General features: G+C 41.7%; 1 protein-coding gene across 2 annotated transcripts in view; it reads right to left on the bottom strand.

Annotated features, from left to right (window-relative positions):
• The window catches only part of LOC135514789 (non-muscle caldesmon-like), a 55,796-nt gene extending 50,098 nt beyond the window's left edge, over positions 1–5,698 (bottom strand). The window contains exon 1 of one of the 2 annotated variants that reach the window (XM_064938394.1): positions 5,558–5,698. The gene's annotated coding sequence lies outside the window, so the exon portion shown is untranslated. The remainder of the gene's footprint in view (positions 1–5,557) is intronic. The other variant, XM_064938396.1, reaches the window with a different exon arrangement.
• Between the last annotated feature and the right edge of the window lie 11,743 nt (positions 5,699–17,441).

The raw sequence follows: 17,441 nt of genomic DNA on the forward strand, positions 1-17,441 counted from the left end.
ATGCCATAAGAGGAAAGATTATATATTACCAACAAAACATCTGTAAGCTAGTTATTGCATATTTTCTAGGTCCAAAATAAACAAAATCTAGTTTCAGTTTCAGCTGGCCGCTCTTACTTCACAAATTAGGAATGCCCCATTTGCCCCCATTTTTTGATCGTCACCAGTTAAGAGTTAAGCAGATTCCTGTTTTTTTTCCTCTCTCAAATTTTCCAAATGTGCTCCAACTTACTGTGTGGTTCTGGGTACAGTGCATTCAAATTACATGCTATCATATTCAAAGCACAAAATAAATAACAGTGAGTATGCTGTGGCCAGAGTCCAGGGCAGAATCACTTGAGGTTTCGTTCCATGTCAATCATCCTCCACTTCAAATTAACTGAACGCTCCACGGGAACAGTTGTCGAGAGGACACAAATTTGAGCATTGGGCTCCAATTAGACTTCTCCCTTGGAGACATTGATGATGTTGACTCTTTTAATCAGAGATGAAGAAGAGACATCTTTGTTGTGTAACCAATTGCATATAAAGATGGCTCCTCGATCCCACAAATATATCTTGAGGCGGCAAATCTGCATAAAATCAACCCAAGTGGCAATAAACTGAACAAGGCAAAAACATGTTTGACAGACAAGTTGTCCATTATAAGACAAACCAGAAAATATGCTCTGGCGAACTCTGAGAACTGCGTGTGTTTGGATTCACATGTCAAAATGTAATAATTTAGAACTCCTTGCAGAACATTTGACAAACATAAATTGAATATATTATCGGTAAACAATGGCAATAACAAAAACTAACAGTTTATGTTACACAATTTCCGATGCGAGTTCTCTTTTTTTCGTACTTAACTTTAGTTGGCAGCCTCTCTCAGTGGTGGTAATAGTAACTGTAGGCTCTAGCAGAGATATAAAGAACTTCTGGAACTGAATAGTGCAGTGGATTAAAGCTCTGCCTCGCACCACAGAGGCACTGCAAAACTCCAGGTCTGCATTTACACAGGCAGCCCAATTCTCATCTTTTTCCACTAACTGGTCTTTTGACCAATCAGATCAGCTCTGAAAAATATCGGACATGAAAAGATCTGATGTGATTCGTCAAAATTGGGCTGCCTTTGTAAAACGCAGCCAGAGAGACTCAGAGTGACACGCAGAAAAATAAAACGAGACATTTCTCATGAATCCTAAGAGGACGCCACCTTTAAAAGACATTATGCTTCAACTAGCCTTCTCTCAAATACTGTGTCTAACAAATAGCCTTCCCTCATAACCACAGTGTCTCCAGGCACTCCTTGAAAGAGAGAGGGCCTGGATTAACATTGCCCTTAATAACTGTATCAGCTTCTCAACCCTGAAGACAGTGGTATTGATTCCAGAGTAGAATGTGTTTTCACACCTGCAGGGAGCTTGAACACAAGTAGCTCAGGTCAGTCGGAGAGCAATGAAAAGTTATCTAGTACAGTTAAGGGGGGGGGGGGGATCTACTATATTGTTTGTGAATCCAAAGGCTGCATCAAAGCCCTGCCGTTGGCCACAATCTATCGCACGCTGCAGGGTCAAGCCTCAAGTCTATGTCCAAGTCCCATCCCAATGTTCTAACCTCCAGCCAACTAGACCTAAACTCCCTTCTCTAGTCCTTGAGGGCGTATTCTCCTCCCTTCACTGGTCTGAAGCCCATCTTTACGTCGTTTTGAGTCATGATTAAGGTTATGGAAGAACTGATCCTGAAACATTCTGTAAATGAAGGACAGAGAGAGAGCAGAGTAACGACAGCCTGTAATGCACAGGGCAAACCAGACTCCGGAAACCCAGGGCAGTGTTCCCTACATCCTGCCCGGGCCCTAGCCAAACCCTTGTTATCACTGTGCAGAATTACCTCCAGACCCCCCCCCCCCCTCTCTCTCTCCATACAGCACAGCACATTACCCAGGCTCTTTATACGCTAAACAAAAGTCGCCAAAAGAGGCAGAAAGAGACTAAAAAATAAGCCCGGCTGTTATGCATTCCAAAGGCTATATCAATCGTCTGTCAGCAGGTTCAATCTGTTCCTTATAAGACAAGGGCATTCCCCTCATATTTTCCAAACACTGCAGTGTTATCAGATACAGCTTCATGGACAATTACTGTGCTGTCTAGCTCGGAGCATTCTGCAGCTCCATAGCCCCCGAACCCCATTTTCTACCGTTCACTCACTTCATACTAACTGCTTTGTAATCAACCTGAGATCAAACGGAAGGCCGTGACAGACTACGTTGAAAAAAAAAAGGTGGTTGGCCCAAACTATTTGGGTGGATTCATTTGGAGTTATTGCACATCTCACTGCAATGCTTTACTGTACCACAATGCGGTGAGATGAGAGAGAAAGAGAGAGACAAGGTTCTTGGAATACCACACACTGTTTGGACAGTGTTGAATCAATGAGTGGCCTTCTACAGCCCATTATAACATCAGCGTTTCCTGTTGCTTTGATAAACTTAGATATCAAGTTGATTACTCCGATTAATCATGGTTTAACTGGGCTCAGCTGGTCCTGTGTAGCATCAGCTAGACCTACGTAGGGATAAAGATTCTAACCAACCCAGTACAGATGGTTAAGCCTATCCCTGATGAGGGCCACGGCTGTCATTTGGACCCCCAGTGGAGAGGATCTGACCTGATGGATCCTTTGCTTTCATGACATCCCTTGGCTCAGGCAATTGAAGACAGCTAGTATTCGTCTACAAGAGCCAGTAAAATCCCACGCCACAGCACAAGGCCACAGTTTACAGTTGGAGAATGTCCAATTATTTTCATCCCAAATATTTAGGGATGACATCAAAGGAAAGTGCTTTTAAGTGAAAAAGTATTCATTTTGTGTAAAGGAGGATGTTGTTTTGTTTGTTCTTCATAACTTGAGGTATTATCCAGTTAAAACTAATGCATTTGTAACGTAATTATTTATATACAGTTGAAGTCGGAAGTTTACATACACTTAGGTTGGAGTCATTAAAACTCGTTTTAACCACTTCAAAATTTCTTGTTATCAAACTATAGTTTTGGCAAGTCAGTTAGGACATCTACTTTGTGCATGACACAAGTAATTTTTCCAACAATTGTTTACTGACTATTATTTCACTTATAATTCACGGTATCACAATTCCAGTGGGTCAGAAGTTTAAATACACTAAGTTGACTCTGCCTTTAAACAGGTTGGAAAATTCCAGAAAATTATGTCATGGCTTTAGAAGCTTCTGATAGGCTAAATTACATCATTTGAGTCAATTGGAGGTGTACATGTGACTGTATTTCAAGGCCTACCTTCAAACACAGTGCCTCTTTGCTTGACATCATGGGAAAATCAAAAGAAATCAGCCAGGACCTCAGAAAAAAATTGTAGACCTCCACAAGTCTGGTTCATCCTTGGGAGCAATTTCCAAATGACTGAAGGTACCACGTTCATCTGTACAAACAATAGTATGCAAGTATAAATATCATGGGACCATGCAGCCGTCATACCACTCAGGAGGGAGACGCGTTCGGTCTCAGAGGAGAACGTAATTTGGTGCGAAACGTGCAAATCAATCCCAGAACAACAGCAAAGTACCTTGTGAAGATGCTGGAGGAAAACGGGTACAAAAGTATGTATATCCACAGTAAAACAAGTCCTATATCGACATAACCTGAAAGGCCTCTCAGCAAGGAAGAAGCCACTGCTCCAAAACCACCGTAAAAAAGCCAGACTACATTTTGCAACTGCACATGGGGACAAAGATCGAACTTTTTGGAGAAATGTCCTCTGGTTTGATAGAACTGTTTGGCCATAATCACCATTGTTATGTTTGGATGGAAAAGGGGGAGGGTTGCAAACTGAAGAACACCATCCCAACAGTGAAGAACGGGGGCAGCATCATGTTGTTGGAGTGCTTAGCTGCAGGAGGGACTGGTGCACTTCACAAAATAGATGGCATCATGAGATAGGAAAATTATATGGATGTATTGAAGCAACATCTCAAAACATCAGTTAAAGCCTGGTTGCAAATGGGTCTTCCAAATGGAAAATGACCCCAAGCAAAGTTGTGGCAAAATGGCTTAAGGACAACAAAGTCAAGGTATTGTAGTGGCCATCACAAAGCCCTAACCTCAATCCTATAGAATATTTGTGGGCAGAACTGAAAAGTGTGTGTGAGCAAGGAGGCCTACAAACCTGACTCAAACCTAAAACAAAAATAGAACTGTTTGGCCATAATGACCATCGTTATGTTTGAAGGAAAAGGTGAAGGCTTGCAAGCCGAATAACACCATCCCAACCATGAAGCACGGGGGTGGCAGCATGTTGTGGGGGTGCTTAGCTGCAGGAGGGACTGGTGCACTTCACAAAATAGATGGCATCATCAGTAGGAAGATTATGTGGATATATTGAAGCAACATCTCAAGACATCAAGTTAAAGCTTGGTCGCAAATGGGTCTTCCAAAAATGGACAATGACCCCAAGCATACTTCCAGATTTGGCAAAATGGCTTAAGGGCAACAAAGTTAAGGTATTGGAGTGGCCATCACAAAGCCCTGACTTCAATCCGATAGAAAATGTGTGGGCAGAACTGAAAAAGCATGTGTGAGCAAGGAGTCCTACAAACCTGACTCAGTTACACCAGCTCTGTCAGGAGGAATGGGCCAAAATTCACCCAACTTATTGTGGGAAGCTTATGGAAGGCTACCCGAAACGTTTGACCCAAGTTTAAATTGTTTAATTGTTTAATTGTCAAATACTAATTGAGTATGTAAACTTCTGACCAACTGGGAATGTGATGAAAGAAATAAAAGCTGAAATAAATCGTTCTCTACTATTATTCTGATATTTCACATTCTTAAAATAAAGTGGTGATCCTAACTGACATAAGACAGAGAATTTTTACTAGGATTAAATGTCAGGAATTGCACAAAACTGAGTTTAAATGTATTTGATTATGGTGTATGTAAACTTCCGACTTTAACTGTAGGTATAATTGATCCTAGAGTTAGCCCACTGGCAAATACCAATCAAAAGCATCATTAAATCAACGACACATTTCCTGAAATTGTCAGTTGATATGCAGCCTATGTATTGTCTATTATAAGGGAGAGAGATCTGGCTCACATCCCACTCTATGAGTTTGGAGACTGCCTCCTCATATTTGTCTGATAAGAATATATGGCATGGGGCAGCGGGGACATTCCAGAATTCACATTCAGATCGGTAATAGGTTTTCTATAGTGATTTGCCATAAAATATTATACTCGATAACAACCACATTTGATTACAATGCGCAAATCATCTACATCGACTCTTTAATTCTTTATAGTTTAAGTTAAATTATTGAAAAAATGCTAACCGCAGGATAGCCACATTATTAGGAAGCTGCTGGGTGTGTGCACCCTGTGCAGTTTGCTGTAGAAATCTATTATTTTAAAATTACATATCTAATCAATTGCAGCATCGCACAACACAAAAAGATCATTGCACAAGTTGTAATCATAAACACTACGCAAATTTCACCAAGATGGATAAACAACACAAACAACCTCGGAAGCGCAAAACGTACCTTTTGAGTTCAGCAAATAAACGATTGTTCTTTCACCGGGTTAGCAAACAACCACGAAGCAGGCCAGTCAATGTAGAGAGACAGAATCTGCCTTCCGATCGGTCTGCTCCACGGTATTCAATAATAGGCTACTACAAAGCGCAAGCCCCTCCCTTCAAAACATAATCGCACACATCTCTCATATGTTTACAGCTGAAGAGCCCTGTGCATTGCCCTTAGTCTGGTCCAAGTGCTGTTTAGCCTATGTATTTAAAAAAAAAACACGATGTCAAAAGTCTGAAACTCAGGCCATCAGTTCGTAAAAAAGTGAGGAAATAAATGCCGACATTGAAAGTTCTACAACCCCAAATAATCTAAGCAGACAAAACTGATTTGCTGAATGCCCTTTTTTTGGTTATCCTTCAAGGGGCCTCTGAAAGAAAATCCTCTGTCAGGAAAGATCATGTGAAATGTTAATCTTGGCGAAAAATGGTACTTCTGCTCAAACAAACACTTAGAGACTGGTGTAAAAGCTATTTAGAAAGGACTCAAAATATCCCCAATTTCAGCAGTTTCCTAATTACTCGGGATTAACCAAGTAATAAAGTGAGACTTTGTATTGCAGGGCACCTTTAAACGTTATTTAGACAACATTCTTACTCAATCAGTTATGTAATAGCCTACTTAAAAAAAATGGTTTGAGTTTATCATCTTTCTGGTCCATTGTGACCTTTTCTTTCCAACAACTTTTAAGCAAAATGAAGTTGAAAAGCGCATTTTCCAGATGTTGACATCAGGTACATTTTAGGTGCTGAATTAAAGGAGAAAATTAGCATTTTCCAGACTCAAAAATACATATTTTCCATATGTTGAAATCAGGTGCATTTTAGGTGCTAAATGAAAGGTGAAAATAGATATTTTCTGGACATTGAATATACTTCATTTACAAATGTTCTCAGGGTAAGCACAATAATACTTGTTCAAGCCTCTTAATATAAGAAAGAGGAGCCAAATGAAGACTGCAATATAATATTCATTATTGTTCCCATCTGTCATGTGTACAGTGCATTCACAAAGTATTCAGACAACTTGACTTTCTCCACATTTTGTTACATTACAGCAAAAATGTATTAAATTGTCTCCACCCCCTCATCTACACACAATACCCCATAATGACAAAGAAAAAAGTTTATAAAACAAAAAAAACAACAGAAATATGACATTTACATAAGTATTCAAACCCTTTACTCAATACTTTGTTGAAGCACCTTTGACAGTGATTACAGCCTCGAGTCTTCTTGGGTATGACGCTACAAGCTTGGCACACCTGTATTTGGGGAGTTTCTCCCATTCTTCTCTGCATATCTTCTCAAGCTCTGTCAGGTTTGATGGGGAGTGTCGCTGCACAGCTATTTTTAGGTCTCTCCAGAGATGTTCGAGCGGGTTCAAGTCCGGGCTCTGGCTGGGCTACTCAAGGACATTCAGAGACTTGTCCTGAAGCCACTCTTGTGTTGTCTTGGCTGTGTGCTTAGGGTCGTTGTCTTGTTGGAAGGTGAACCTTTGCCCCAGTCTAAGGTCCTGAGTACTCTGGAGACAGTTTTCATCAAGGATTTCTCTATACTTTACTCCATTCATCTTTCCCTCAATCCTGACAAGTCTCCCAGGCCCTCCTGCTCAAAAACATATCCACAGCATTATGCTGCCACCACCATGCTTCACCATAGGGATGGTGCCAGGTTTCCTCCAGACATGATGCTTGGCATTAAAGCCAAAGAGTTCAATCTTGGTTTCATCAGACCAGAGGATCTTGTTTCTCATGGTCTGAGAGTCTTTAGATGCCTTTTGGCAAACTCCAAGCGGGCTGTCATGTGCCTTTTCCTGAGGAGTAGCTTCCATCTGGACACTACCATAAAGGCCTGATTAGTGGAGGCCCTTCTACCCCGATTGCTTAGTTTGGCAGGGCAGTGAGCTCCAGGAAGAATATTGGTGGTTCCAAAATTCTTTCATTTAAGAATGATAAAGGCCACTGTGTTCTTGGCGACCTTCACTGGGTTGAAAAGTTTTGGTGCCCTTCCTCAAATCTGTGCCTCGACACAATCCTGCCTCGGTGCTCTACAGATTATCCTTCAACGTCATGATTCAGTTTTTGCTCTGAGGTGAATTGTCAACTATGGGACCTTATATTGACAGGTGTGTGACTTTCCAAATCTTGTCCAATCAATTGAATTTACCACAGGTGGACTCCAATCAAATTGTAGAAACAGCTCAAGAATGATCAATAGAATAAGATACAGCTGAGCTGAATTTTGAGTCTCATAGCAAAGGGTCGGAATACTTATGTAAATAAGGTAATACCATTTATTGTTTTTAATAAATGTGCAAATGTCTCTTAAATTCTGTTTTTGCTTTGTCATTATGGTATAGTGTGTAAATTGATCAGGATTTTAGAAAATGGATGTCACATAACAACATGTGGAAAATGTCACTTATTCTGAATACTTTCAAAATACACTGTCCTTAAGCTGACTTTTCAAAAGCATTAAACTATCAGTGATGCTATTCACAATAGTATACCAACTAAATAAAAAAACACACCACTTCAATTACAAAAAACATTGTCATTAACGGTTACAGAATGTTATTTTTTCTTGCTATGACTGTGATATGCTGTTGTTTATCTACCTTAATTGAATGCACTAAGTCGGCCTGGATAAGAGCGTCTGCTGACTGACCAAAATGTAAATGTAAAAACAAACAATTGCAAATCATGCTGGGAATTATTCTAATGAGCTCCACCTCCAAACACATACACATTTGGTCTATGCAGACCAGGTCTATGGGATCAATATCATGCCAAATATATTCGCAAATGTAAATCACCAATACACAAATGTAAATCACTTTCCACAAATATAAATCCTTTTCCACAAATGTAAATCACCAATCCACAAATGTAAATCACTTTCCGCAAATGTAAATCACCAATCCACAAATGTAAATCACCAATCCACAAATGTAAATCAACAATCCACAAATAAAAATGGCTTTCCACAAATGTAATTCGTTATCCACAAACAAACACCTTTTGATTTGTATTTGTAAATCAAGGGCCTTAAGTAAAATGACTGGCATAAAGATTTGAACATAAGATAGACTTGCGCAAACATGACAGAGATGGCTAACCTGCAACTCTATATTTGGTAGCGCTTAGGTCACCTGACTTTTGGCAGGGATTTTACGACAAGAAAATGATAAAAAGTTCTCATGCGTTGAAAAAAGTTATCTCGGTAGAAAACGTTTTGTAGTCGTAGAAAAAAAGTTCTCACATGTATAGAAAAAGTTCTCGTGTAGAAAATGATTTGTAGTCGTAGAAAAAAAGTTGACCCCATAAAAGTTTATCCCTGCAGGCGGTTACTGAGTCCGAGGTGCTAAAGGCGGTCCTTAAACTTGACCCCAAAGAAACATCTGGGTCAGATGGTTTAGACCCTTTCTTCCTTAAGGTTACTGCCTCTATAATGGCCAAATTTATCTCTGACCTTTTTAACCTGGCTCTCCTCTCTGGCGGAGGTTCCCATTGCTTGGAAAGCAGCCACAGTTAGTCCTTTATTTAAAGGGGGAGATCAAGTTGATCCTAACTGTTATAGGCCTATCTCTATTTTGCCCTGTTTATCAAAAGTGTTGGCTTTCTTGACGTCTATAGTATTCTCTCTGGTATGCAATCTGGTTCCCACTCAGGTTATGGATGTGTCACTGCAACCTTAAAGGTCCTCAATGATGTCACCATTGCCCTTGATTCAAAGCGATGTTGTGCTGCTATTTTATTGACCTGGCCAAAGCTTTTGATACGGTAGAACATTCCATTCTTGTGGGCCGGCTAAGGACTATTGGTGTCTCTGAGGGGTCTTTGGCCTGGTTATAAAGTTAGAACATCTGCTGTCTCAGCCACTGCCTGTCACCAAGGGTGTACCCCAAGGTTCGATCTTAGGTCCCACGCTCTTCTCAATTTACATCAACAACATAGCTCAGGCAGTAGGAAGCTCTCTCATCAATTTATATGCAGATGACACAGTCTTATACTCAACTGGCCCCTCCCCGGATTTTGTGTTAAATGCTCTACAACAAAGCATTCTTAGTGTCCAACAAGCTTTCTCTGCCCTTAAACTTGTTCTGAACACCTCCAAAACAAACGTCATGTGGTTTGGTTAGAAGAATACCCCTCTCCCCACAAGTGTGATTACTACCTCTGATGGTTTAGAGCTTGAGGTAGTCACCTCATACTAGTACTTGGGAGTATGCTAGACAGTACACTGTCCTTCTCTCAGCAGATATCAAAGCTGCAGGCTAAAGTTACATCCAGACTTGGTTTCCTCTATCATAATCACTCCTCTTTCACCACAGCTGCCAAACTAACCCTGATTCATATGACCATCCTACTCACGCTGGATTATGGAGAAGTAATTTATAGATCGGCAGGTACTGGTGCTTGGGGAGCGATGGGCAACGATGCTTCGAGGGTGACTTGTCAATGTGTGCAGAGGGTCCTTGGTTCAAGCCAGGTTTTGGCGAGGAGAGGGACGGAAGCAATACTGTTACAAAGTCTGATTCCTACACCTCCCCTCTACTTTTCGCATGCCTCTTCTGTGGGAATGGTTAGAGGCCTCAGGAAAACGTATGTCTCCTTAATGCTCATCATCTGTGCAACATGAGACAGCGGATGGATTATAATCATTTACAATGTATGACATATCCTTCACATTTAGTGGTGCTGTCACACTGGCCAGCTAATTCAACTATTTGGGTGATGAACAGGTGTTCACCGCAATAGTGTTGCAAACATAGAGTAATCTAGGGTTAGGGTTTTGATTATTTACGTTGGACATGCTATGGGTACACATATGGTTAACATGTTATGGTTACCGTACTATAATTTATGCAGCCTTGAAAGGCAGGCATCAGCATGGCCGAACGAGGGGCTGCCAGCGAATTTATAGAAATCGCTTCCTGTGGGCACAAACATTTTTGTACACGACTGCAAATTGCTTTCTCCCGTGATAACTTTTTTCTCTGTGTGAGAACTTCTTGTCTTTTTCTTTTCGTCAAATCCCTGCCCAAAGTCAGGTGACCTAAGCTCTTCCCAATATGGAGTTGCAGGTTTGCCACATCTGTCATGTTTGGCATGTCTCTCCTATGTGCAAATCTTTATGGCGGTCATTTTACTTAAGGCCCTCGATTTACAAATACAAAATCAAAAGGTGTTTGTTTGTTTGTTTATGGTGAATGCATTTGTGAATAGCGATTCACATTTGTGGAAAGCGATTTACATTTGTGGATTGGTGATTTACATTTGTGGATTGGTGATTTACATTTGTGGATTGGTGATTTACATTTGTGGATTGGTGATTTACATTTCCGAATAAATTTGGCATGATATTGATCCCATACAGGGCCCTTAGTAATCAAGCATTTCAGAATTACTCCTAGGAATTGAGAATAAAGTATGACAGTGACCTAATTTACTCACCGCTCAGAGTATGACATAAAAGGTAGTTATCAAGCGTCTCTCTCCTATTTTCAGCTATGAGTAGTAGTTAGTATTGTGAGTTAATCTAATTTTTTTGTTTTGTAGGCTATTCAAATGTCTTGTTTTTATTGTTATATTAAAATGTAATCGTCATAAAATATCATTATAGTGGTGTCGGACAATTGTGAAATTGGTTATTAGTACTATTTAGGTGAAATAATACTCGCCGGCAGACAGGCGCATGAAAGGTTGGCAATGTGGTGAGAGAGATGAGAGATGAGGATATTATGAACAGCTGTCACACATGAATCTCTTTACATAGAACTGCCAATCCCTTTTCCGTTTCCAGCCTTTTTAAACACAACGTGTCATATTATGCATCATGGAAATAAAAAGAAAACCGACCCGGTTGGAGGAGGAAAGTCAATTTGCACTGCAAGTTGAGAAATACAGAAGTATTATCAAGGTTCCATTTTGTCATACATTGACCAGCCAGCACAGGAAGGAATCTGAATCAATAAACAGCACATTCCATTTGTTCTGTAAGAACCTCTGAAGAATGTGAAAAACGCTGGTACACCATCCTATCAAAATGTAGGTTGGAGATGACCAACTTCTGCAGGGAAACAGAAAAAACAGGTAGGCCTGAGTTCAGTTGCCATGTTATGCACACTGTTAAGTAGACTATTTTGTTGTCTAAAGGGTATTCTCTGCATTCAGGAGGTGGCCCTCCACCTAAACCCCTCAGTGCCATAGCTGAATGTGTGTTTAACTATCTGTGTCGCTCAAATGTGACCATCTCCTGCATTGGAGAGGGCCAAGCTGCTGTGCTTTTGAGGGTCAACGTGCAGGACAATAAGTAGGATTTAAGCTTCCTGTTGTATTTCAAACACTTTTGTTCACATTATATTCTGATTAACATTTTTGTTTTAAATTGGACACAAGTAAGCTAAACTGAAAACAATAATGATGTTGTTGCAGCTCATCTCGAGCTCCAGCGTCTGGCCCAGCGTCTGAGGGGACCTCCACCTCGCTGTTGCTGCAGGACATCCATCCACCAGCAGCTCCCTGGAAGGTTTGGTTCCAACAAACTACGAGGAGGACATTGCTCAGCTGCAAAGGGAGAAAGTGTTGCGCTTGCAGGAAGAATATTACTCTCTTACAATAAAAAAGCTTAAAAAATAATATGGGGTGTTTATTTGTTCACAGTAATCTAGCCTATACTTAATTGTTAGCCCACTATGGCATGTCTGTATTGTGCTTTCCAACTCCTTAGGTTAAAGTTCATATGTAGCCAGTGGCGATGTTACCATGTAAATCATGGTGTGGCAAAAAAAGTGGGATGCATGCCAGCAAAGCCAAAAACACAACACTAAACAATACATTAATTGCACTATAATGGTGTCAAACGGTGCCCACAAACTGTTAAGGTCTACATAAAGCTGTCCCAACAGCAGAGTTCCAACAGCAGTCCCAACACCTTGCCACTGCTACACCTGGCTTTCAGCAGAGCCTTGTCTGGCAGTTCATTCAGCCTCATTTACTGCCTTTAAAAAAAACATAGCTGATATGGCTGACTTGCTTAAACAAATGTGGTTTCTAATGACAATTGAGATGTATAAACTATGGCATAATTTGACGACAAGCGCATAAGAGGCAATCCGTAATTTCGATTAAGACATTAATGAGCGAGAGACGATGGACATAGCCAATATAACTATTTGTTCAGCACTTTTGAAATGTACAGAATTCAGAACATGGGCCGTTCTTACAGTATACTACTATCAGTAGCACTGTCAAAGATATACGCACACACTGGCCACAAACAATGTGTTTACAATACCGCATTGGTGAAAATAGACCAAATTATTAGGGTGAGGCACGTGGGCTACTAACAGCTTACTACACAACATACACTTAGTATTACTTTCTTCTCTACAGTGCACATTTCTCTCTGGCATCCTACACAATTAATGAAGCAGCATAAGACATTTTTGGACTCAAGTTGTTGTGATTTGCTTGAACAGGAAAGTGGCACGGCTTTCCTTTGTGGGCAAATTTTGTTATCAAAGAGAAAGATGACGGATTCACAATTCCGAGTTGAATGACCATTCAAAACGCATTATTCCAGACTTCCCAGTTTCGATGCTTGCAGTTAGTCAAAGTCACAGATTCCTTACAAACCACACATTGTTGAATTTGTGATCTCCAAATTGTTGTGTAATGTTCATGTCCAATGGCCGATACGTTTTATGTATATTTTCTCCTCATTATTTCTCTTCAAATGACAAGGATTAAAAAGGATTTGCCAGTAGATTGTCGACTTGATTCATGATGATGACTGCTTGCTAAGATTGTGAAAGTATGATGTTGACATGATCAGTCCAATCAAAGCTTCTGTACATATAACGTGATTTGACATCATTTCTGTGGCCAATGACCTCGAGCACTCGGAAGGGCACTTCTAATGTAACTCTATGGCAGCACCCTAAAGCGGGTGACAGTGTTCCAATGAGTGGCAGAACACTGAGCCAATCACGGTGCAATGCTGAGCCAATCACGGTGCAATGCTGTTATTTTCTGCTGGCCTGCCCCGCCACCACAGAAAGCACTGAACTAGGCTGAAACACCTGCATTTTGGAGCTGCCTGTATGTATGCGGCTTTATTAACTCAATGATATACACTACCGTTCAAAAGTTTGGGGTCATTTAGAAATGTCCTTGTTTTTGACAGAAAAGCAAATTTTTTTGCCCATTACAATGACATCAAATTGATCAGAAATACAGTGTAGACATTGTTAATGTTGTAAATGACTGTTGTAGCTGGAAATGGCTGTTTTTTAATGGAATATTTACATAGGTGTACAGAGGCCCATTATCAGCAACCATCACTCCTGTGTGGCACATTGTGTTAGCTAATCCAAGTTTATCATTTTAAAAGGCTAATTGATCATTAGAAAACCATTTTACAAGTATGTTAGCACAGCTGAAAACTGTTGTCCTGATTAAAGAAGCAATAAAACTGGCCTTCTTTAGACTAGTTGAATATCTGGAGCATCAGCATTTGTGGGTTTGATGGCCAGAAACAGAGACTTTCTCCTGAAACTCGTCGGTCTATTCTTGTTCTGAGAAATGAAGGCTATTCCATGCGAGCAATTGCCAAGAAACTGAAAATCTCGTACAGAGCTGTGTACTACTCCCGTCACAGATCAGCGCAAACTGTCTCTAACCAGAATATAAAAAGAAGTGGGAGGCCCCGGTGTACAACTGAGCAAGAGGAAAAGTACATTAGAGTGTCTAGTTTGAGAAGCAGACACCTCACAAGTCCTCAACTGGCAGCTTCATTAAATAGTACCGGCAAAACACCGGTCTCAACATCAAGAGTGATGATACGACTCCAGAATGCTGGCCTTATAGGTAGAGTTGCAAAGATAAAGCCACATCTCAGACTGGCCAATAAAAATAAAAGATTAAGATGTGCAAAAGAACACAGACACTGGACAGAGGAACTCTGCCTAGAAGGCCAGCATCCCGGAATCGCCTCTTCATTGTTGACGTTTCCAGCTTTCCAACAGTCATTTACAACATTAACAATGTCTACACTGTATTTCGGATCAATTTGACATTATTTTAATGGACAAAAAATGTGCTTTTCTTTCAAAAACAAGGACATTTCTAAGTGACCCCAAACTTTTGAACGGTAGTGTGTATTTGTTTTTACATTGTTTGCAAACTCATATGTGACATGTATTAATGCCAAAATAACATACAAAACAGGCGAGCCCCCCCCAAAAAATATGTATACATTTTGGGTCCGCCCCATCTGCCCCTGAATGACAGGTTGCCACTGTCTGTAGCTAGATATTGGGTTCTGCACGACCCTTCTCATGTACTGACTGACACAGCACCAAAACACTGTGTGGAGCACAGGAGGTCGGTGGCACCTTAATTTGGGGGGACAGGCTCATGGTAATGGCTGGAGGGGAATAGGTGGAATGTTATCAAAATCACAAAACACATGGTTTTCACATGTTTGATGCCATTCCATTAGCAACGTTCCAGCCATTATTATGAGCCGTCCTCCCCTTAGCAGCCTCTGGTGTGGAGAGCCTACCTAAAGTGAAGGTTGGCAAAGGGCTGGCCGAAAAGCGTTCCCTCTCCACCTATGGCACTGGGCGCGCATCGTTATCGCCATCGTCTCCTTCACTGTCATTGTCAGTTTCTGGGTTTCCATCGTCGGTAAGGTAGAGGGATCAGCCGTAGTTTGAAGATGTTGTATAATGTAGATGGGTTAGCAGACAACGTCACAAACGATGCGTAAGCTTCAATGGGGCAGAGGTCCGTGTGTTGTTGTGATTCTGGATGGCCAGAAAGCTAGCAACAATGACAAGAAACTGCCATGTGAGGATTCGTAAGTGACTTGTTTCAGCTAGTTTCATCTTGTTCTTGATACCATGTCTTGTTTTGAGGTGTTTTGATTTTATGTCAATGCTAATACGTCCAAAATTCGCTAAAAGAGGGAAACGAAGCGGTCTTCTGGTCAGACTCCGGAGACGGGCACATCGTGCACCACTCCCTAGTATACTTCTCGCCAATGTCCAGTCTCTTGACAACAAGGTCGATGAAATCCGAACAAGGGTAGCATTCCAGAGGGACATCAGAGACTGTAACATTCTTTGCTTCATGGAAACATGGCTCACTGGAGAGACGCTATCGGAGTCGGTGCAGCCAGCTGGTTTCTCCACGCATCGCGCGGACAAAAGCAAACATCTTTCTGGTAAGAAGAGGGGCGGGGGCGTATGCCTTATGGCTAACAAGACGTGGTGTGATCACAAAAACATACAGGAACTCAAATCCTTCTGTTCACCTGATTTAGAATTCCTCACAATCAAATGTCGACCGCATTATCTACCAATGGAATTCTCTTCGATTATAATCACAGCCGTATATATATATTCCCCCCAAAGCAGACACATCGATGGCTCTGAACGAACTTTATTTGACTCGTTGCAAACTGGAATCCATACATCCTGAGGCTGCATTCATTGTAGCTGGGGATTTTAACAAGGCTAATCTGAAAACAAGACTCCCTAAATTGTATCAGCATATCGATTGCGCAACCAGGGCTGGCAAAACCTTGGATCATTGCTATTCTAACTTCCGCGACGCATATAAGGCCCTGCCCAGCCCTCCTTTCGGAAAAGCTGACCACGACTCCATTTTGTTGATCCCTGCCTACAGACAGAAACTAAAACAAGAAGCTCCCACGCTGAGGTCTGTCCGACCAGTCTGATTCCACACTCCAACACTGCTTCCATCACGTGGACTGGGATATGTTTCGTATTGCGTCAGACAACAACATTGACGAATACGCTGATCCAGTGTGCGAGTTCATTAGAATGTGCGTTGAAGATGTTGTTCCCATAGCAACGATTAAAACATTCCCAAACCAGAAACCGTGGATTGATGGCAGCATTCGCGTGAAACTGAAAGCGCGAACCACTGCTTTTAATCAGGGCAAGGTGACCGGAAACATGACCGAATACAAACAGTGCAGCTATTCCCTCCGCAAGGCAATCAAACAAGCTAAGCGTCAGTATAGAGACAAAGTAGAATCGCAATTCAACGGCTCAGACACAAGAGGTATGTGGCAGGGTCTACAGTCAATCACGGATTACAAAAAGAAAACCAGCCCCGTCACGGACCAGGATGTCTTGCTCCCAGGCAGAATAAATAATTTTTTTGCCCGCTTTGAGGACAATACAGTGCCACTGACACGGCCTGCAATGAAAACATGCGGACTCTCCTTCACTGCAGCCGAGGTGAGTAAAACATTTAAATGTGTTAACCCTCGCAAGGCTGCAGGCCCAGACGGCATCCCCAGCCGCACCCTCAGAGCATGCGCAGACCAGCTGGCTGGTGTGTTTACGGACATATTCAATCAACCCCTACCCAGTCTGCTGTTCCCACATGCTTCTAGAGGGCCACCATTGTTCCTGTTCCCAAGAAAGCTAAGGTAACTGAGCTAAACGACTACCGCCCCGTAGCACTCACTTCCGTCATCATGAAGTGCTTTGAGAGACTAGTCAAGGACCATATCACCTCCACCCTACCTGACACCCTAGACCCACTCCAATTTGCTTACCGCCCAAATAGGTCCACAGACGATGCAATCTCAACCACACTGCACACTACCCTAACCCATCTGGACAAGAGGAATACCTATGTGAGAATGCTGTTCATCGACTACAGCTCGGCATTTAACACCATAGTACCCTCCAAGCTCGTCATCAAGCTCGAGACCCTGGGTCTCGACCCCGCCCTGTGCAACTGGGTACTGGACTTCCTGACGGGCCGCCCCCAGGTGGTGAGGGTAGGCAACAA

The sequence above is a fragment of the Oncorhynchus masou genome, chromosome 26, assembly GCF_036934945.1.
Source record: "Oncorhynchus masou masou isolate Uvic2021 chromosome 26, UVic_Omas_1.1, whole genome shotgun sequence".
Taxonomy (NCBI): Eukaryota; Metazoa; Chordata; class Actinopteri; order Salmoniformes; family Salmonidae; genus Oncorhynchus; species Oncorhynchus masou.